Here is a 23,128-nt window from a genome sequence, read left to right on the forward strand (position 1 = left end):
TGTATGTAACAGTTCGATGAAAGCTGTTGATAGAAAGACGCGCCGATGTGTCTTTTGCCTGAACCATCGACAAATATAGTACAAGTCTAAATATAGAAGAGTGCTGTCCTGGAGAGATGTTTGCATCTGTAGATTTATGTTTGTGAGGGTATTAAATATCAACTAACCTGTTTTTTTATTTTGCCTTACTCCTAAATATAATGGCCCAGAAATTCGGGTCTCCACGGGTGAGTACGCATGGGGTACTCACCCGTAGGCCCAATGGAAGTGCCGGTTTCCTGCATGCACTGCACATGCGCGGGAAACCGGCACTTCCGTTCCCCTGAAAGAAGGGGTTCACAGGTCGAACGCGTGCGCAGGAGAGGCTGCGCGTACGCATCGAACTTAGTTTTTTTTACAGGTTTCTCCGGGAGGGTAAGTCTGCAGAAGTTAGACATGTAAAAAGCAGGCTCAAGGCTTGCTTTTTACAAGGTAAGTGGTGAATTAATTAAAATTAAAACATTTTTTCCACAGGTTTATTATTTTTAAATACTTTAAAGCAAGATAAGTTTATTTTTAGCCCCGTTAGAAAATAAAATTATTTTTTTCAAAAATTTAAATTATTGTTTAAAATAGTTATTTCATGTGATTTATAGTTTATTTAAAAAATGTGATTAAAAAAAAATGTATTTGAAGATTTAGTGATGTTTTGGGGCCCGTAGTATTTCTAAGTTTTGACAGCTCTTCCTGTCAAACTTATGAATGGGCATTTCCCTGCTCCGATTGGCTCCCCATGGCCCACGTGATCCCAGGGGACGCATCGAACTAACTGCGCCCCTGGGATACGCAAGTTCTGCGTGCCGGCAGCTGGACCAGGCCCAGGATCGGAATTCCACGGGGGCCCACAGCTCAACGGCCTGCGCGGGAAGCCTCCAACCCGAATTTCTGGGCCATTGTTTCGAATCCCTTTTCTGCCCTGAAGTGAAAAGATAATTTAAGACATGCAGGCAGGGAAAAGAAAACAATCTGTTGTTGCAACATAGACATGGTGGGTTCGTAGATAACTAATGAACTCCATTATCAGTCGGGAATATTCATTCCCATACTTGGAATCTTAGAATAATGTTTTTTCTGGCTGTAAAATTAATTCTGCTCATCGTACGATAATCTAATACAAGCTCCACTCTCCTTAAACTCCAACTGGTTCAAAACCCAACTGCTATTATTGTATCCTCCATTACGTCCAGCTTGTCCATCACTTACGTCTTCACTGACCTACATTGAATCCCAGTCACACAAATCATTCAATTTCAAATCCTCATCTTTAAATCCCTCCACAGCCTTGCAACCTTGAGCTCTGCCACCTCCTCCACCCATCACCCCTGTGCCCACTGGCCTGCATTGGCTCCCAGTTCACTAAACTGAATCTAAAAATTCTTGTCCTCGTGTTCGAATCCCTCCATGGTCTCGGTCCTCCCTATCTGTACAGCCTCTTCCAGCCCCACAACCCTCCGAGAACACTGCGTTCTTCCAACTCTGGACTCTTGTGCATCCCCCGGTCCATTCGCCTCACCATTGGCGGCCGTGCCTTCAGCCATCTCGGCCCTACGCTCTGGAATTCCCTCCCTAAACCTCTCCGCCTCTCTCTCCTGCTTTAAGACCCTCCTCAAAACCTACCTCTTTGACCAAACTTTTGGTCACCTGTGCTAACATCTGCTTCTTTGGTTCGGTGTCAATTTTTGTCCGATTACACTCCTGCGAAGATCCTTGGGATGTTTTCCGGTGTTAAAGACGCAAGTTCTTCTTGTTATAGTTTGCCACTTTTGGCTGCGTTTATATTTTTGGTGCAAGTCAGTGCCTCGGGTAGATGACGAGAGGCTGAAAATCACACACCCAGGACTTGTCCACTGTCGGCAGTCAACCATGAGGGAGATGCACATTATTCCGTCCCAAACCTGGGAGAACCCAAGGATAACCCTTTCCCCCCTCTTCTATAGTGCCTTGGAGCGTGTTCCTAGGTTGAAGACGCTATATAAATGCAAGTTGTTGTTAGATTCCCCTTCCCATCCCACACACACGCTGGCCCTTTACTTCTGACCTTAGTGTATTCCCCACCCACCTTTACCTTATCATTAGTGACAAAGCCTTCAGCCCCCTCAGCCCGACTCTCTGGAGCCCCCTCACTAAACCTCTCGACCCCCTCCTCCTCTCTTCCCCCACCTGTTAAGAGCCTTCTCAAAACCCATCTCTCCAACCAGTCACCCCTCCTGATCTCTCCCGCAGTGGCCAGCCGTCCATTCCTTTCTCAATTCCTGTTTACTTCTCCCCTGCCACAAGCTGACGTGAGGCATTGACTAGTTTATAAAGCCAAATACTTAAACGTCAGTTGTTGCTGTTATAATTGAAGAAAAATAAGATTTAAAAAAAAAATCCTTTGCTCAAAAAAGGTATTGATTTTGGTAAACATCCCCTCGAGGTATTTTTATAGGCATAGCTTGAGCAAAATCAGTAGTTGCTAAGAGACGCAGATACAGTCTTATTGCTGATGAAAGTTGAGGGTTATTGCTGTAAATGCCAAGAGTACTGAGGTACTACCCTAGCCAAACACATTGTGCATTTATGTCCCTGACTGTTTTATAAAACGGGTTAATGATTGACAGTTAGTGCCAATACATCAAGCCTCACCCTTTACCCTTTCAGCACGGAGCTCTGCTGTTTTTAGAAGACGTGTTGACTGCACTTTCTAGCCTTATTTTGCCATCGAATCGTAGCAACACAGCGAACCAATCAGGGTTCCGATAGTTGCGGAATTTCGCTAAAAATGCACGAATACTTTGTTGCGTTCGCCAGTCGAGAGCGCAGATTTAAGATAATCGCAAAAAGAATTAAAGGGAATGTTAGGAAAAGCTCCCTTGCACAGCAGGCGGTTAGACCGTGGAATTCTCTGCCACAAGCCATTGTTGACGCAGACTCCGTATGTTCTTTTAAAAGGCTGTTTAGGTCGCGGCTTGAAAAAGAGGATTATTAAAGGGTATGGAGAGCGAGCAAGGGGAGGGCCATTAGATTAGAGGCCCGATTTTAACTTGGGGCGGGAATCGGGGGTTCCTCTTTTGGTTGAACCAAGCAAAATAAACAAGTAAACTGTAACTAATAAAACTTTAAATAAACCTTAACAAATCAAATTAAAATTTGGTTGTCCAAATCGATTATGCACTCCAGTCCCCGCAGCGCCCACCGGTCGCGGAAGTACTCAAGCGTGCCGGCAGACACCGCGTGCTCCATCTCCAGGGCCACCCGGGCGCAAACATGGCCGCGCAAGAGAGGCAGGCAATCTGGCTGAACGTGGGAATCGGGGGTTGCGGCGTGGGGGGGGCCGAAGTGGGCGGCGCAGCCCTCCCCGGGGAGATTTTAATTTTCGGACCACATTTGCATGGCCCGGCACACTAACGGGAGTGACAGCGGACGGGAGTCACAACTAGTGGCGGGGAGGGGTGGGGGTCAGGCCATGCAGACAGTCCCTGGCAAGGTAAGTACGGATTGGTTGGGGGGGGGGGGGGGAATGTCTAGGGCAGGGGGGGAATGTCTAGGGCAGGGGGGGATCCCTGCTCCTCCTGGCCCACAAGGAACCTTTAACAATTCCTTTTAACAAAATGCACTTATCTGGGCCTGTGTCCTTGCTGCGGGAGACTATGGGGGCAGGGGAGGGGGGCGCAGTCACACCCACGGTTAAAACGCGGTGCGCCAGAAGAAAGGTCCCACAAACAGCGCATGAGATAATGACCAGATAATCTGCAGGGGTGTGTGTGTGATTTTTAAAGCGATGAACGATTGAGGGATAGACATTGGCCAAGACATGTAAATGTACAAAAAATAGGACCCCGCTGGTTTCGAGCGGCTGCCCTTGTCGCCTGCTTTGTTGAGCCGGTTAAAATAGAGAGCCGTCAGATCCCGAAGTCTCCGTGGAGAGTAAGTACAGTAACCTGGCCGATTTAAACCCGTCCTGTTTCCGCTGGGTGAGTAGTGTTCAAATCGCCACCACCTCCCCGCACCCCCCTCTCCTCCCCAACCCCGCTTTCGCCCCCCGAGACTGACTGGAAGGGCTCTGTCTTGAACTGCTGAAGCAAATAGCAAAAATGCTAGCCTGGGGGGTAGGAATTCCTCAATTTTCTATTTCAGTGAAGCCAGTGCGAGCAGAGAGCAGAGGAATTTCACCTGAATGCTTTAACTAATTTAGCCCAATCAACATTGAGCAATTTGTTAAAAATAGTGCACAGAAAAATGTCAACCCTCTGGTGCTTGATATGAAGAAAGGATGAAAAGACTTGCCTTTATACAGAGCCTGGTCACAGCACAGTACTTCACATACAGGCTCTGTTGGCAGTTGTGTGATTTGTGTCCTGGCCAATATTTATCCCTCAACCCAACATCACTGAAACAGACTATCTGGTCATTATCGCATTGCTGTCTGTGGGAGCTTGCTGTGCGCAAATTGGCTGCCCCATTTCCTACATTACAACAGTGACTACACTTCAAAAAATACTTCATTGGCTGTAAAGCACTTTGGGACGTCCGGTGGTGGTGAAAGGCGCTATATAAATTTTTTGTGTGCGCACAGCAAGATTCCACACATTGAGATGAATGGCCGGTGAATCTGCTTTTTGATGGTGTGGGTTGAGGGCCAGTGTTGGCCAGGACACGAGGGGAACTTCCTACCCTTCTTCAAATAGTGCCGTGGGATCTTTAACGCCTTTTACTCTCCTTAAACTGAAACTTGTACAGCCTGTACCGACAAACTTCTGTTGATCCATTATCCCAGTCCTCGCTGACCTACGCTGGCTCCCTGTCCCTCAATGCACTGCATTTAAAATCCTTGTACTCACTTGCAGATCCCCTCACCAGCTTGTCTCACCCTACTTTTGTAACCGCTCCAGCATTGCACCCTCCCCGCCCCCCCCCCCCACCCGCGCATCTTCCCACCAATGTTCGCTCTAATTTTTCTTTGGCCTGAACCGCCACTTTCACGGGCGGCGCGGGCCATTCAAAATTCCGCGCATGCGTGGGTTTTTCTGTTTAAAAGCTGACTCACCAGCTACGTGGGACCTCCAGAGCACTGCGCGGCCCTGCAACTTAAAGGGAACATTGCTGCCCACCCCCACCTACTTCCCCACAAAGTGGTGGGGTGGGGGGGGGGGAAATGTACAGGATTTTCCAGATTATATTTCAAACCAAGTATAAAGAAGGAAAAACGTATGGAAAATAGTTTCAACCAATCCCAACATTATTTTAAGACGGATATTTTGGGTTTTACTCTCCTTCACCCCTCCCCTCCAGAAAAAAACCCCGAAACTGCAACATCGGCAAATCATGTTTCTGGTGAAGTAATTTGTCTTGAATTGTTGACAGTCCCAAAAGAAAAGTCTGACGAAGTCACAGATGACTCTGAAGCCTTGGGCGTAGTTTGTGATGTAAGAGAACTATTCGGCACTTGGTCTAAGCGTTAAACAAAGCTTTAATCAACTGTTTTACAACATGGAGGTCTAGATGTGTCCTTCACTAGTTCCTGTTAAGAATGTCCTGCGCAAGCTGGGCCCGTGCCCGAGTAATTATACTCTCCCTGGACAGCGCCACCCGCAGGCCGCTCAGTATTATTTCATAAGTCTTTCTTTCATGAATGACTGACTCATGTCAGTTAGTGCTGGCAAGAGTGATGCGGTTGGGTAATATGATTCCTTCGTCATCATTGGGCTCGTCATGAGGCCACAAGCAACGCCCACGATTAGAAGATGGGCGCAGCATTTAATGAGATGTCTGCAAGGCAGCTGATTCATCGGAGGGGAATGATTATTGATCAGTGTCTCTGTTTATGCCAAGCCGTGCGGAGGGATGGTGGGTAATGAGCCAATTAATAATCTCTTCTCGGGGGGCGGAGGGGAGGGGATGGAAGGGAATGGAATCGCTCACGGCCGCATGCGGAATTCATTCGAGAGCTAGACCTGTTCCTGGCCGGGGCGTCGATCACCTCACACAAGAGGTAGGTATCCTATAACGTAAATCAGGGCCCATGTGATCTCCTGGATTGGTTTTTGATCCGCTAAGGGGGTCGGAGAGAAATTTTCTAGTTTCCCACCGCCCTCCCCCACAATTGGCCTGGGTTTTTAGCTGGTTTCTTGCCTCTCCCAGGACATGGCTCCGGGAGGAGGGTATGCAGTTGTTGAATTGTGATGTGTAAGGCATCACAACTGTGGGACAAGCTGGATGGACCAATAGTTCTTTCGCTGTCCGTCATTTACGTATGTTTGTACGCTTTCCAACATGATCACATGTTCAATGTAGGCACAATTCCTGTCATTACTGAGATTGGCTCTTAAGGTGCAGAATGATAGTTACCACAGAACGTGAAACAAATAAGCAAACTGTCTGAACTAATGAGAATGAAGTCCAAATGGCCCTTTCTGACCTCTGCCTTATCTTGTATAATGGCCCATTTGACTTATGCTGTGAGCGGAGAACTGAGGGCAGAGGTCTCAAATTTACAAGCCTCAGACGAGATTAGATGTTGGGTGAACCTTTCTATTTTCCCTCACAAGAGTACTGCATACCTGGAACAACAACAGCTGGTTGAGGCTGAAACGGGTAACTCCCTTTCAGAAAGTTGCTGGATTGGTATCTGGCTGGGAACAGAAATGGTGGTTTGTAAGATAAATATAGACCAAGATGGCCAATACTCTGTGGGATATCGGGGCTCCTGTGCTACTAGGGCAGAAGGAGCAACAATGGAGGTGGAAGGATGCATGATTATTCTTGACTTCGGCTTGATTACCTCCAAGAATCAGGGAGCATTAATGCAGAACCTTGCCTCAGTTGATTAAATGGGTGGAGCAGAGTCCATGATGGGGTAGATTATAGATTCTATAGGAAGAGCAGTCTTTAACCGCTATGCTGACATAAAGAACAAATATGAGTGCCACAAATATCAGACAGCACAATTTCAATCCTTATATTCTTAACATGTGGAGAACGTCAACAAATTAAGGGGGGCGTTTTAACCCAACCCACTGGAGCGGAAAACTGACAGGATCGCATTGAAGCCGATGGCAAATAAAATCGGCCGGCCGATCCAACCCGACCCCCTCAGTTTTCCGGCGGGCAGATTAGGTTCAAATCATAGAATCATAAAGCACAGAAGGAGGCCATTCTGCCCAATCATGCCTGTGCCGGCTCTTTGAAAGAGCTCTCCAATTAGTCCCACTTCCCCTGCTCTTTCCCCAGAGCCCTGCAAATGTTTATCTTTTTTTCCAAGTATATTTCTAATTCCCTTTTGAATGTTACTGTCGAATCTACGTCCACCACCCTTTCAGGTGGAGCAATCGCCTCCTAAAAGTTGTCCGGAGAAGGATACCAGTTCAGTCTCTCAGTCAGCTATTTAATGATCACAAACAACAATCTTCACATAATGGTCCAGAAATTCAGGTCGGGGACTTCCCGCGGGTGCAAGCCCCCGACCTGCGCTTACCTAGCGTGCCGGCCGTTGAGCTGTGAGCCCACGTGGGATTCCGATCCTGGGCCTCCTCCAACTGCCGGCGCGCAGTGCTTGCGTATCCCAGGGGCGCAGTTAGTTCGAAGCGTCCCCTGGGATCACGTGGGCCATGGAGAGCCAATGGTAGCAGGGAATGCTTCATTCATAAATTTGACAGGAAGAGCTGTCAAACCTATAAATACTATAAGCCCCAAAACATAACTAAAACTTCAAATAATTTTTTTTTTAAATCACATTTTTAAAATAACTATAAATTGCATGAAATAACTATTTTAAACAATAATTTAAATTTTTGAAAAAATTAATTACATTTTCTAACGGGGCTAAAAATAAACTTACCTTTCTTTAAATATTTAAAAATAATAAACCTGTGGGAAAAATGTTTTAACTTTAATTAATTCACCACTTACCTTGTTAAAAGCAGGCCTTGCGCCTGCTTTTTAAATGTGTAACTGCTGGAGACTTACCCTCCCGGAGAAACCTGCAAAAAAAACGTAAGTTCGATGCGCACGCGCCGCCTCTCCGGCGCATCTTCTCTACGTCTACCTTATCGCACCCCTTCATAGTTTCAAAGACCTTTATTGGGTCACCTAATATGATGCGTTAAAGTTGCTTAGGCAGACAAAACCGCGTTTAAATTTTCATTCACGTGTACAATTGTTAGTTAGCATCTGCTTCCATTGAGAAAATGCAGCCAAATTACACTGCTATGCATAAAGTCCGATTAGATTGTGCACTGTAATACCAGGAGGAAACACATTCAACCCTAGTATAGTCAACTCCAGACCAACGTCTGATCCAAGCATAGAATCCCAGTTTCACGAGCCATTTCCCATTACATTCAGTCATTGATGTGAACAACACACTTTGGTATAAAATCCTGATCCAGACCTAGGATGTTCTCTGGAGTATTGTGTACAGTTTTGGTCTCCTTACCTAAGGAAGGATATACTTGCCATAGAGGGAGTGCAAAAAAGGTTCACCAGACTGGTTCCGGGGGATTGTCCTATGAGGAGAGATTGAGTAGACTAGGCCTATATAGAAGAATGAGAGGTGATCTAATTGAAACATACAACATTCTTACAGGGCTTGACAGGGTAGATGTTTCCCCTGGCTGGGGAGTCTAGAACCAGGGGTCACAGTCTCAGAATAAGGGGTCGGTCATTTAGGACTGAGATGAGGAGAAATTTCTTCACTCAGAGGGTGGTGAATCTTTGGAATTCTCTACCCCAGAGGGCCGCGGATGCTCAGTCGTTGAGTATATCTAAGACAGAGATCGATAGATTTTTGGATATTAAGGGAATCAAGGGATATGGGGATAGTAATAATAATAATTCAACTTTATTGTCATTGTACAAGTACATGAACAACGAAATGTGATCTTGCAAGCTCCCATGAGTCCAGTACAAATAACATTAACATTAAATGTAAATAGCACCGTCCTAGGAGAAGCAAAGCCGCTGCGTCTGTGCGTGCCGCCATTCTATTTCCACCATTCCGACAATCTTCAGCCCAACGCCCGGGCCTGCTCACCAGCTGCCCCTCCTGGGGCTCCTTCCATGACCTTCTGCACCTCCTTCCATGACCTTCTGCACCTGGTCTTCCCTGATGGTCACCCCTCCAAGTACTGACCAGGCCTGGCTCTGCTTAGCTTCCAAGCCTTGCCAGTGACCCTGTCCCTAGGGAAAGTGGAGTTGAGGTAGAAGATCAGCCATGATCTCATTGAATGGCTCAAAGGGCCGAATGGCCTACTCCCGCTCCTATTTCTTATGTTCTCCTCCTGCTCGAACTACTCGGCATAGCAAGGACGGTGAACCTACTGAAACATCGCATCGAGCGGCAGAACACAGTTCGGAAGCTGTTCTGAAAAATATCTTTACCTTAATCATTTTGAAGGCACAGAGCACACAGGAGAAGCACAATGAACACAAGTGGTTGTGTACGTGGTCACACCAAAAGTAATTCGACCGTGTACCAGAGGAACGGCCTTGGTTTGTTTTGTTCCAGTTGGGCGATCTGCAGAGGGCGTGAATGATATCACCGCATGTGATTACCGAGGAGGGCAGGGGTAACCATAACGACTGTGATGAGGCCATCCCAACATTCTGCAATTATAGGGGTTGGGGGGGAGAATTTTCTACTTGTGCACTAATTATTTTTACGCGGCGAGTTGTTACGATCTGGAATGCACTGCCTCAAAGGCTGGTGGAAGTAACTTTCAAAAGGGAATTGCATAAATACTTGATGGGAGAAATTTGCAGGGCCACGGGGAAAGGGCAGGGGAGTGGGACTAATTGGAGAGCTCTTTCAAAGAGCTGGCACAGGTCCGATGGGCCAAATGGCCTCCTTCTGTGCTGTATCATTCTATGATTCTACGATTGCTTGGACAGTGCATCCTTTTGGGCTCCTTTTAACAGATTGTTTGTTGAGAACTGTACAGGGCGAGGTCACTTAGCGTTTATGGGGATTATGCAGTTCCTCAGATGGCAGAACTGAATCTAAGTCATTCGGGGAGTTCAGTGCGGGGGCACTGCATAAGAGGTGATGCGTCTAGAGATACTGAAAATGTTTGCAACCCTCAAAGATGACCTGCATCAGCAGAGATGTGTAAGAACAGGTTATACTCCCATCTACTACCTGTAATGATCTTTGATAGCCCTGATAGGTCCCAGCTAAGCCTAGAGGAGGTGCAATGTAGGTTCACTAGATTGATTCCTGGGAATGAGAGGGCTGTCCTATTGAGTAGATTGGGTCTGTACTCCCTGGAGTTTAGAAGAATGAGAGGTGATCTCATTGAAACATAAGATTCTGAGGGGGATTGACAGGGTAGATGCTGAGAGGTTGTTTCCCCTGGCTGGAGAGTCTAGAACTAGGGGGCATAGTCTCAGGATAAGGGGTTGGCTATTTAGGATTGAGATGAGGAAGAATTTCTACACTCAGAGGGTTGTGAATCTTTGGAATTCTCTACCCCAGAGGGCTGTGGAGGCTGAGTCGTTGAGTATATCCAAGGCTGAGATAGATAGATTTTTGGACTCTAGGGGCATCAAGGGATATGGAGATCGGGCGGGAAATTGGAGTTGAGGTCAAAGATCAGCCATGATCTTATTGAATGGCGGAGCAGACTCAAACAGCCGTATGGCCGACTCCTGCTTATGTTCTTATCTGTGCCAGGGTCAAGAGTGAACACGTTCCACGAAATGATAATGTGCAACTACCAGGATTGTACTTGTAAACAGCTTATCATTTTGTACAGCTTTAAACCCTGTTAAACATTCACACGAGATAACTGCATCAAATTGGATGGAAGATAATTTTTAAAAAACAGCAAACAGCATTTGCTAAGGCAATCGAAGTATAATGTCTTAGTTTTGTGTAGTGATGCATTAGTAAAGAACATTTCACAAGAGAGCTGGAACTCGTGAGCTACCAGACTGTAATTGGGCTCAGTTCCATGTCATACCACCGAATCTTTCAACCTTACAATTACTGGCAGTTCATTTTCCTTTCGAATGACATTGACTTCAGTATATATATTACAAATACGTATTTCCAAATAAAATGCCATTTATACGACTTAATTAAATCAGTCCTTTTAAATTCTATTAAAAAGTAACCTAAAAGCAAAACTTCGGGTAATTGAGAAGGGAGTATTCTGTCAATAATCTGTGGGTTTTACGTTTCTGCCTCGCTACCTCTCTTTCCTCCTTTGAGACGCTCCTTAAAACCTACCTCTTTGACCAAGCTTTTGGTCACCTGCCCTAATTTCTCCTTATGTGGCTCGGTGTCAATTTATTTGTCTTATAATACTCCTGTGAAGCGCCTTGGGATGTTTTATTATGTTAAAGGCGCTATATAAATGCAAGTTGTTGTTCCTCTTCTGTATTGTTTATTTAATATTTGTATGAAAAGAAAAACTTGCATTTATATAGTGCCTTTCACGAACCCAGGATGTCCCCAAAGCGGTTTACAACCAATGAAGTACTTTTTGAAGTGTAGTCACTGTTGTAATGTCGGAAACGTGGCAGCCAATTTTGCACACAGCAAGCTCCCACAAACAGCAATGTGATAATGACCAGATTATCTGTTCTAGTGTTGTTGATTGAGGGGTAAATATTGGCCGGGACACCGGGGAGAACTGCCCTGCGCTTCTTCGAAATAGTGTCAGGGGATCTTTTACCTCTGTGGTAAACCACGTTCACTATCGTATCACTGTTAGTAGTTAGCACTGTTCACCACTGTTCGTTATAACTGTATCACTGACCACTATTGTATCACGGTACGAGGTCGCCTCTTGCCACACTGCTATACCTGGGATGACCACTGCCGACTCCGCCTTGGCTCCACCCACCAGGCCAGGTATAAAGGTGAGCGACTGGCTGGTATTCCTCCTGCTTGGATCGGATCACCCACGAGAGTGGGCTGTTATTTAGTCAATAAAAACCTTTAGTCACCTTCGTAACTCTTCGCCTTTTATTGGAGGAATTGATAGGTATATCAATTTTATTGACTAAATAACAGCCCACTCTCGTGGATTCACTAATGGGGTCTCGGTCTTCCAAAGGGAGATGGACCAGATGGTTGACCAGAACGAACTGCAGGCTACATTCCCCTACCTAGATAACGTCACTATCTGCGGCCGCGACCAGCAGGAACATGACGCGAATCTGGAGAAATTCCTCCGTACGGCCCAACGGCTGAACCTCACCTACAATAAGGAGAAATGCGTGTTTAACACCACGCGCCTTGCCATCCTCGGCTGCGTAGTGGAGAACGGAATCATCGGCCCCGACCCAGAAAGAATGCGCCCCCTCATGGAGCTACCCCTCCCCCACTGCCCTAAAGCACTTAGGAGAACCCTGGGGCTTTTCGCCTACTATGCCCAATGGGTACCCAATTACGCGGACAAAGCCAGACCCCTCCTGAAAGCCACTTCCTTCCCCCTCACGGAGGAGGCGTGCGCGGCCTTCTCCCTCATTAAGGGAGACATAGCCAAGGCCACGATGCACGCAGTGGACGAGTCCATCCCCTTTCAGGTGGAGAGCGACGCATCCGACTTCGCCTTAGCCGCCACCCTAAACCAGGAGGGGAGGCCAGTGGCCTTCTTCTCAAGGACCCTACAGGGCCCCGAGATCCGACATTCGTCGGTCGAGAAAGAGGCCCAGGCGATCGTGGAGGCAGTACGGCGCTGGAGGCACTACCTGGCAGGCAAACGATTTACCCTCCTCACCGACCAGCGTTCGGTGGCTTTCATGTTTAATAACAAGCTGAAGGGCAAAATCAAGAATGACAAGATTTTGAGATGGAGAATCGAGCTCTCCACCTACGATTATGAGATCTTGTACCGGCCAGGCAAGCTGAACGAATCCCCTGATGCCCTTTCACGAATGACATGCGCCAGCGCGCATATCGATAGGCTTCAGACCCTCCACGACCAGCTCTGCCACCCCGGAGTCACCAGACTCTACCATTTCATTAAGGCCCGCAACCTGACCTACTCCATCGAGGAGGTCAGGACCATGACCAGGAACTGCCAGACCTGTGCGGAGTGCAAACCGCACTTCTATAGGCCGGACCGAGCAAGCCTGATCAAGGCCACCCGCCCCTTCGAGCGCCTGAGCATCGACTTTAAGGGGCCCCTCCCGTCCTCTGACCGTAATGTGTACTTCCTCAACATCGTTGATGAGTACTCCCGTTTCCCCTTTGCCTTCCCCTGCCCCGACATGACCAGTAGCACGGTCATTAAGTGCCTGAATGCCCTCTTCGCCTTGTTCGGGTTCCCGAACTATATACACAGCGACCGGGGCTCCTCCTTCATGAGCGAGGAACTCCGGCAATTCCTCCTAGAGAGAGGTATTGCAGCAAGCAGGACCACCAGCTACAACCCCAGAGGTAACGGTCAGGTGGAAAGAGAGAACGCGACGGTATGGAAGGCCGTCCTCTTAGCCTTAAAGTCTAAGGGCCTCCCAACCTCCCGCTGGCAAGAAGTCCTCCCGACAGCGCTGCACTCCATCCGGTCATTACTTTGCACGGCCACTAACACCACCCCCCATGAACGAATGTTCGTTTTCCCCAGGAAGTCGACTACGGGAACCACTCTACCAACCTGGCTGACCGCCCCGGGGCCGGTCTGGCTGCGGAAACACGTGAGGACCCATAAAACGGACCCCCTGGTCGAGAGGGTGAACCTCCTGCACGCCAACCCCCAGTACGCCTACGTGGCGTACCCAGACGGGCGGGAGGACACTGTCTCCCTACGAGACCTCGCACCCTCAGCCGATCCGGAAACACCGCCACCACCCCCCCCAACCTCAGTCCAGGTAGACGGCATGCCGGAACCCCATGAGCCCTCGCCGACCACGCAAACACCAGCATCAACACCGGATAAGGCACCAGCACCGGATAAGGCAACACCACCGCTGCGGCGATCGGAGAGGCTTACGAAGCCTCCGGACAGACTGACCTACCAGAATTGGTAGTACACTTCACCCCGCCGGACTTAATTCTAAACAAGGGGTGAATGTGGTAAACCACGTTCACTATCGTATCACTGTTAGTAGTTAGCACTGTTCACCACTGTTCGTTATAACTGTATCACTGACCACTATTGTATCACGGTACGAGGTCGCCTCTTGCCACACTGCTATACCTGGGATGACCACTGCCGACTCCGCCTTGGCTCCACCCACCAGGCCAGGTATAAAGGTGAGCGACTGGCTGGTATTCCTCCTGCTTGGATCGGATCACCCACGAGAGTGGGCTGTTATTTAGTCAATAAAAACCTTTAGTCACCTTCGTAACTCTTCGCCTTTTATTGGAGGAATTGATAGGTATATCAACCTCCACCTGGAGAAGGCAGGCTTTGGTGTCAACCTCTTCCATTAAAACCTACCACTTTATCCAAGCTTTTGGTCACCTGCCCTAATATCTCCTCACGCGGCTCGGTGCCAAATTTTGTTTTATAATCGCTCCTATGAAGCGCGTGGGACGTTTTACTGTGTTAAAGGCGCTGTATAAATACAAGTTGTTGTTCTTAACGTTAGCCCAGTAAAAAGAGTTACTTTCTCAATAATGGAGCATGTATGGTAGTCTGGTGCTGCTGGTAGTGGACGAGCAGACCAGGGGTCATGAGTTCAAAACCCACCGTGGTAAGTCGAGAACTTTAATTCAATGATCAAAAACCCAACTGGTCCACTAATGTCCTTCCAGGGAAGGGAACCTGCCGCACCCCCCACCGCCCCCCCCCCCCCCCCCCCCACCACCTGGTCTGGCCTGCATGTGGCCCGAGCCCTACGCCGCATTATTGCCTCTTCACGTCCACAGGGCAACTGGGGTATTATTACCTTGCCAATGCTGCCCACATCCCAAGAACAAACACAGAAAGAAAAAATGCTTGATAGCTGGGCTCCTGAATATTAAATCTGAAGTATCTCCAAGGGATAATACAGCCACATCAGGTTTACTGTCACATCTGTGAAAAAGAAAGTAGTGAATGGAATTGTACTTGAAAACTAACTGTCTCTCCGTGCCCCCCCCCCCCCCAACCCAACCACCACATTTTTTGTACCGGTTACCTTTTTGGTTTTCAATAACAACAATAACTTGCATTTATAAGGTATCTTCAACATAGCAAAGTGGCCAAAGCATTTCATGGAGGCGGGAGGAATAATGGATGCCGTTTTCTTTTCCTTGGCCAGACCACATGCCTCCTGCAGCTAAGAGGGTGGGTGCTTTACCTCCAGGCCGTTGCACAGCAACCTGATGACAACAATCGCTTGCATTTATATAGGGCCTTTAACCTAAAAAAATGGTCCAGGAGAGGTACAGGAACAGACGCTGAGCCATGGAGGGAGAGGCTAGATGGGGCGATTAGAAGCTCGGTCAAAGACGTGAGAATTGAGTAGGTTCTTGAAGGTGGATGGATGGATGACGACGGAGGGATGCACAAAAGGCAAAATGTTATGTTGGCCTTCGTAGCGAGAGGATTCGAGTACAGGAGCAAGGATCTCTTGCTGCAGTTGTACAGGGCCTTGGTGAGACCATACCTTGAGTATTGTGTGCATTTTGGTCGCCTTATCTGAGGAAGGATGTTCTTGCCATGGAGGGAGTGCAGCGAAGATTCACCAGACTGATACCTGGGATGGCAGGAATGACATATGAGGAGAGATTGGGTCGATTGGGCTTATATTCGCTGGAGTTTAGAAGAATGAGAGGGAATCTCATTGAAACTTATAAAATTCTAACAGGACTAGACAGACTAGATGCAGGAAGGATGTTCCCGATGGCGGGGGAGTCCAGAACCAGGGGTCACAGTCTAAAGATAAGGGGTAAGCCATTTAGGACAGAGATGAGGAGGAATTTCTTCACCCAGAGAGTGGTGAACCTGTGGAATTCTCTACCACAGAAGGCAGTTGAGGCCAATTAATTAAATAATATTCAAGAAGGAGTTAGATATATTTCTTAAGGCTAAAGGGTTCAAGGGATATGGGGAGAAAGCAGGGACAGGGTACTGAATTTGGATGATCAGCCATGATCTCATTAAATGGCGGAGCAGGCTCAAGGGGCCAAATGGCCTACTCCTGCTCCTATCTTCTATGTTTCTATGTCTATGTTTCTATAAGTGAGGGGACTGAAGTGCGCAGGAAGGAGCGCAGAGTTGGAGGAGATTGCGGCGAAGAGGGTGGGGTTAGGCAGTAAAGGAATTTGTTGATGAGAGCACGGACTTGCATTGGGGAACCATAGGTTAGCAAGAATGGGATCAGTGGGCGAGCAGGACTTAATGTGGGACGGGATACATGCGGCTGAGTTTTGAACAAGTCGGAGCTTATCGAGGGTGCCAGATGGACGGTTAGCAAGGAGACAAACTGTGGAGAGCTTGAGATGGACAAGGAGCAATAGCACACTAGTCACCAAAGGACGTAATTCATGACCAGAGTCAACGTTTCGGACTGGACCCTTCGTCAGGGTTCGACCCAAAACGTTGACTCTGTTTCTCTCTCCTCGAAGCTGCCTGACCTGCCAAGTGTTTCCAGCACTTTCTGTTGTTATTTCAGATTTCCAGCATCCGCAGTATTTTCTTATTGTAATTCGTGACCGGTTGTGTTTATTGTAAGATGTAAATTTTAACAGAAGGAAGAATAAATCAGCTGGCAATGAAGCGCTTAAATCTCAGCACCACATTACACTGCTGTCTTGAGTCCAACATAACAAAACATCTCGGGATTCTTTGGGTCCTTTTTTTCACCGTCTTGAGTGAAGCGAAGCAAGGTCACTGAACACCATCTCGCAGCAGTGACTTGAACGTGCACTTTTAAACAATTCAACTTAAGATGAGTAGCTTTTCGAGGCCAAAAGAAGTCCTTCATGTCATAGATGCCAACCTTGAGACAACAAGGCCCTTCCTAATACAGGAAACTCTCAATTTACCAGCACCCAAACAACCGGAAATCTCGGTTAACCGGCAAAATTCAGGAGTAGGTTCAGTTAAATTTTTCTTCATATTAGTGGCCGTTTCTTGATTCTTGGCTGTGTAATTGGGGGTTCCTGCACTTGTTGCTAAGCAACAGGGACGCTTGGTCTGTGGCCAGGCTTCTTGCCCTGTTGCTAAGCAACAGGGAAGCCTGGATTTGTTGCTGTGTACGGAGCTCTCGTACCTTTTAACTATAACTCTCTGTAATCCGGACTTTTTGATAAACTGGCACCACGCCGGTCCCGTCTGTGCCGGATAAAAAAGAGTTTCTTGTATGATGCTGCTGGGATCCGTCTCTTTCTCAATAACAAATTGCATACATTGAGGAATTAATGAAAGCGATGGGCTGTCCTTTGAAGCTCGCACCTCAAACTATAGATGCACACACACCAGAAGTACTTGCCAGAAAGCAGTGAACAGAGATCAGCTTTAAATGTGTCAGGTCACCAGATGGAGGTGTATACTTGCCTTTCCAACGTGCTTTCAAGCTAAAGGGGCTGAAGAAAACTCGACAGAAGAAGCGGCCGTGGCTTCCATTTTAAAAATCCCCGAGCCCTTACCCCACTACAGCTTAAATGGAAGGATTTAACCCAGAAATAGCATAAAGTGAAACAGGCGAATCCCTATTTCCGTCACACCAAGACTTATGTTAAGACAGTATTATGGGAATACATTCAAGGGGCCCAAAGAATACAGTCTCATTTCTCTCAATACATGAGCCATGATACATTTTTTGGATTAAAAAAGAAAAAGAACTTACATTTATATAGCGCCTTTTAGGATGTCCTAAAGCACTTTACAGCCAATGAAGTATTGCTGTAACATAGGAAAAGTGGAAATTTGCACACAGCAAGCTCCCACAAACAGCAATGTGATAATGACCGGATAATCTGTTTTAGTGACGTTGGTTGAGAGATAAATATTGGCCAGGACACCGGGGAGAACTCCCCTGCCCTTCTTCGAAATCATGCCATGAGATCTTTTACGTCCACCTGGGAGGGCAAGCGGGGGCCTCGGTTTAACGTCTCATCCGAAAGACAGCACCTCCGACAGTGCAGCACTCCCTCAGCACCGCACTGGGAGTGTCAGCCTAGATTTCTGTGCTCAAGTCTCTGGAGTGGGACTTGAACCCTCAACCTTCTGACTCAGAGGTGGGGAGTGCGACCCACTGAACCACGGCTGACACCTTAAAGGAACTGACCTTTCTTGCCCGTGCAGCTTTGCTCAGAGAATTTGGAAGCTTCAGATCAAACGTGCAGTGGAGCGAAGTGTGTTGACCTGATAATACGTCCGAAGATATTTGGGTTTCATATTGATCAATAAAAGAAGCCTGACTCAATGTACCCTTTCACAAACTATATTTAGCAAAGAACATGCTGCCTGTGTCTGTTTACAAGGCGCCTTGACACAGCTGCAAGGCTGCGCGGGAAGTGGAATTAAATGTTCTGCACAAATGACTTGCCACTCGCGAGAGAAATGGGCTGAGTCGTGGATTCCCAGCCTGTTTGTTACACACGGAATATACTTTAAATAGAAAAGAATCTGAACAGACTCTGAAGCTTTTAATTGGAAAGCTTAAAAATAAACCCTTTAATGCCTTCAGTTACCATGTTTGTGTCCCACAAGCCACTTGGTTTTAAAGTGGTTCCCGTACAGTGTCTTAAGGAATTCCGTTCAGCCAAGAGTGCTTTTAATTCTAAGAGAGGTTGCTCTTTACCTGTAGCATATTAAATATTTTCCTTTTCGCCTGAAACAGGAAAATTGGTTTTGGGGACATGCTAAAGAGCAGAATTATTTTGAACTCTTGATTCCGAAGGTGCATTACTCAACCTCCCCCCCCCCCACCAAAACTCAGCTTCCTCCCTCACATCTGATTGGTTACCATGACTGTTTCTGTTCACCTACGAAGCATCCTCTCCCCCCTCTGCTCCTGAAACCCTGGTCCAAATCTTTATTAACTAGAGGCTTGCTTTCTCCACCAACCTGCCATCTGGCTCACCTCCAAGAGCTACAACCCATCTAAATTGTTGCGGCTTCCTCTGCCTCACCGCGTTCATGCTCACTTCGAAGTCCTTGCCCCATCCGACTTCAGCCATCTTCCACTGTCGTCCGCTCCTGAACCGCCTGGTCCACTACTCTGGAATTCTCCCCCAACACCTCTATCTTATCTCCTTAAGACCCCTGTCTTTGACTGCGCTTTCGCTCCCACCAACCGTTCTTTTTCTGTTTCCCTCCCATCTGCTCTCTGTCCACGGAGCCTTTCACAACCTCAGGATGTGCAAAGCATTTTAGAAGTGTAGTCACAGCAGCAATGTCAGAGTCACAGCTTCTAATTGGCGCCCAACAAGGTCGCACCAACAGCAATGTGAGATCATCAGTTTTCATGATGTTGGTCGAGGGATCAATATTGGCCAGGACACCGGGGATAACTCCCCTGCTCTTCTTCAAAGTAGTGCCATGGGATCTTTTACGTCCACCTGAGAGAGCAGACGGGGGCCTCGGTTTAACGTCTCATCCGAAAGACGGCGCCTCCGACAGTGCAGCACTCCCTCAGCACTGCACTGGAGTGTCAGCCTTTGTGGTCAAGTCTCTGGAGTGGGACTCGAACCCACAAACTTCTGACTCCACAGGTGAGAGTGCTACCGACTGAGCCACAGTCATTTACTGCTGGTTAATGGAGATTTGGTTGATGCTCTGTTGGCAAGTTTATACCAGGCCAGGTTTCAGCTAATTTTATAGAACTCTGAACTTTTGCGACTAGAAAAGCAAGATCACAGTCATAAATAATCCCAACTGAGAACAGAATCAAGCCATTTAATCGGCCAGACTGAAGTTTAAACAGATTAAAATTCCTATTTCATCACAGTAGCTGGCATCTAACTGAGACAACTTAATAATTTCTCGGACGTCGTGACTCATATTTCTTTGAAGTCAAACTGCAAATGTCACCGGGTCAGAGTCTAGGTATTCTGCAGCGAGTGACTCACTTCCCAACTCCTCAAAGCCTCTCCACCACCTACATGGCACAAGCCAGGAGAGTGATGGAATACTCTCCACTTGCCTGGATGAGTGCAGCTGCAACAACACTCAAGAAGCTGGACACCAGTCGGGACAAAGCAGCCCGCTTGATTGGCACCCCATCCACCCACCACCTTAAACATTCACTCCCTCCACCACTGGCGTACCGTGGCTGCAGTGTGTACCATCTACAAGATGCACTGCAGCAACTCGCCAAGGCTTCTTCGGCAGCACCTCCCAAACCCGCGACCTCTTCCACCTAGAAGGACAAGGGCAGCAGGTGCATGGCAACACCAAGTTCTCCTCCAAGTCACATACCATCCTGAATTGGGCATGTATCGCCGTTCCTTCATCGTCGCTGGGTCAAAATCCTGGAACTCGCTACCTAACAGCACTGTGGGAGTACCTTCACCACACGGACTGCAGCGGTTCAAGAAGGTGGCCCCCCACCACCTTCTCAAGGGCAGCTAGGAGTGGGCAATAAATGCCGGCCTTGCCAGCGACGCCCACACCCTGAGAATGAATCAAAACACTTTATGTGATCTTTTCAATCCTTCACCTTGACGTGTGCATATAATGAAATGAATCCCTTCATATCAGAAACTGGTCAGCAAGTGATGTGTTTGTTTCTTGTTATGAGTTGAAGACGGTTTAAAAAGAAAATGCACTCTGAGTAGAAGGATCCATTTCAAATAGTCATTCACTGTAGTATCTCTGGCTACCTCTCACACACCAGGAAGTCTGGAGACTTATACATGACCTTAATAAAATCACAACAAGCCTGAAATGAGGCAAAGGGTAATTACAGGAAAGGCAGATCTTGGAATAGCCAACGTCATGAAACCTCCATGATACCTGATACCTGTAGAAGCAGATTAAAATGGCTATGCCTCAAGAAGACACGCCAATATTTAATTAGCTCTTCAATTTCGACACTGATGAGATGCGCTCTTTGAGGACGTAAGAAACTCTTGCCAGTCTTGAGAAGCACTTAAAACTTGATACAGCACCAATAAAAATGGGTAACGAGTGGCAGGGAGGAACACGCTGGCCTGCCTCCAGTGGTCTAACAGTGCCTGCTGCTATAGGTCGTCTGATTTTTAAATGTGTGGCTCCGCGAGAGTGTCGCTCAAACAGAAGACTTCGCATCTCCACGAGCCAGACTCTCCCTCTTATACCGAAGCAAAATACTGCGGATGCTGGAAAACTGAAATAGAAACAGAAAATGCTGGAAACACTCAGCCGGTCAGGCAGCATCCGTGGAGAGAGAAACAGAGTTAGCGTTTCAGGCCGATGAGCTTTCGTCAGAACTGGAGTTAGAGATGTACAGGAAACTCTTTTATATCCGGCACCTAAATAACCGGAAATCTCTGTTAACTGGCAAAATTCAGGAGTAGGTTCAGGTAAGTTTTACTTCATATTAGTGGCCTGTTCCTGGATCTGTGGCCGGGTTCCTGCACCTGTTGCTAAGCAACAGGGACGCTTGGATCTTGTGGTTGGAGTTCCTGCACCTGTTGCTAAGCAACAGGGAAGCCTGGATTTGTTGCTGTGTATGGAGCTCTCGTACCTTTTAACTATACCTCTCTGTAATCCGGACTTGTTGATAAACCGGCACCATGCCGGTCCCGTTGGTGCCGGATAATAAAAGAGTTTCCTGTAGCAGGTTTTAAGCAAGTACAGAGGCAGGGAAAGGCGGGCGGGAGGAAAGAACCAAAGGGAAGGTCTGTGATTGGGTGGAAGGCAGGAGAGATTCAATGACAAAAAGAATGATGGTGCAAGGCAATGGGGGGGGTTAAGGGACAAGTAAAGAAGCAAAATATGAGTCTAGAGGAGGTATAAATGGGAATGGCAGAATCATTACCAACAGCTGCTGTCTTAATAAATGGGAGCAGAGGTTGTGATCTGAAATTGTTGAACTCAATGTTGAGTCCGGGAGGCTGTAAAGTTCCTAATCAAAAGATGAGGTGCTGTTCCTCGAGCTTACATTTAGCTTCATCCTGCTTATACTTGTTGGTCATGCTGTTCCCAGAGAAAATCTGATGATGATGAGGTGAGTGGGAATGAAAAAAGAAAGACTTGCATTTATATAGCGCCTTTCATGGCCACCGGACGTCCCAAAGCGCTGCACAGCCAATGAAGTACTTTTGAAGCATAGTCACTGTTGTAATGTGGGAAACGCAGCAGCCAATTTGCGCACAGCAAGCTCCCACAAACAGCAATGCGATAATGACCAGATAATCAGCTTTAGATGTTGATTAAGGCACCTCGCAGTCACCCAGAGGACAACAGCTTTATATTCGTGAGTGATGTTGACTGAAAGAAAAAGAAAAAAAAATAACTCGCATTTATATAGTGCCTTTCTCACCTTTGATTGAAAGGTTGTAGGTACAAGTCCCACTCTATAGAGACTTGATTCACATAATTCAGGCTGACATTTCAGTGCAGTACTTGAGGGAGTGCTGCACTGTCAGAGGTGCTGTCTTTCAGATGAGCCGTTAAACCGAGGCCCCCTCTGCTCTCTCAGGTGGATGTAAAAGATCCCATGGCCACTATTTCAAAGAAGAGCAGGGGAGTTCTTGACTTGGCCAGTATTCAGCCTTCTGAGGTGGGGGAGCTAAGGACACTGCAAATGACCCCAATGTTTTCAGGGTAGATCGGATGGTAAAGGACCTTGATTAATGTCCTCTGCTCGAGACCGCATGGGGTCTATTGTGACTCTGGGTCGCCCACCCATTCTGGCGGCCAAGTGCACCCTGTGATTTTGAGGTTCTAGCCTCATTTACAAGCTAAGGAAGGTAAGTCGGAGGTGTGGGGGGGGGGGGGCGGTGCGCTCGCAATCGCGGAGGGTGGGTTGTCCCGGGGCGGCAGCGACCCAGATTATTTTTTGTGGGCCCCAGAGGTTCTGTCCTGCTCCTCCGGGGCCACCAAAAGTAAATCAAGACTTAACCCTGGCTCGACCTCTTCTTCCACCGGCAGTGGAACTGGTTGGGGGTGTGCACGGCGCAGGCTCGGACCAGTTCCCACCTAAAATGGCAGTCAGGACCTTATTTCCGTCATGGAACCCCGATTTTCATACTAAAGGAGGCCCATCGCCTGAAACAGGCGGGCGCTTTCAAAATGGAGCCAAC

General features: G+C 47.6%; 1 protein-coding gene and 1 long non-coding RNA gene across 7 annotated transcripts in view; one reads left to right on the plus strand and one right to left on the minus strand.

Moving 5' to 3' along the window:
• The window catches only part of fam13a (family with sequence similarity 13 member A), a 255,988-nt gene that overhangs the window by 145,139 nt on the left and 87,721 nt on the right, over window positions 1-23,128 (plus strand). The window lies entirely within an intron of this gene.
• On the minus strand, window positions 8,836-18,833 carry LOC147122557 (uncharacterized). Its single transcript, XR_015080833.1, has 3 exons — window positions 18,184-18,833; window positions 14,857-14,984; window positions 8,836-9,195 (listed from the first exon to the last, which is right to left on the minus strand). It is a non-coding gene; the product is annotated as an uncharacterized LOC147122557 (long non-coding RNA).

Source organism: Somniosus microcephalus, chromosome 2, assembly GCF_052327205.1.
Source record: "Somniosus microcephalus isolate GS21.2 chromosome 2, FLI_Smic_1.0, whole genome shotgun sequence".
Lineage (NCBI taxonomy): Eukaryota > Metazoa > Chordata > Chondrichthyes > Squaliformes > Somniosidae > Somniosus > Somniosus microcephalus.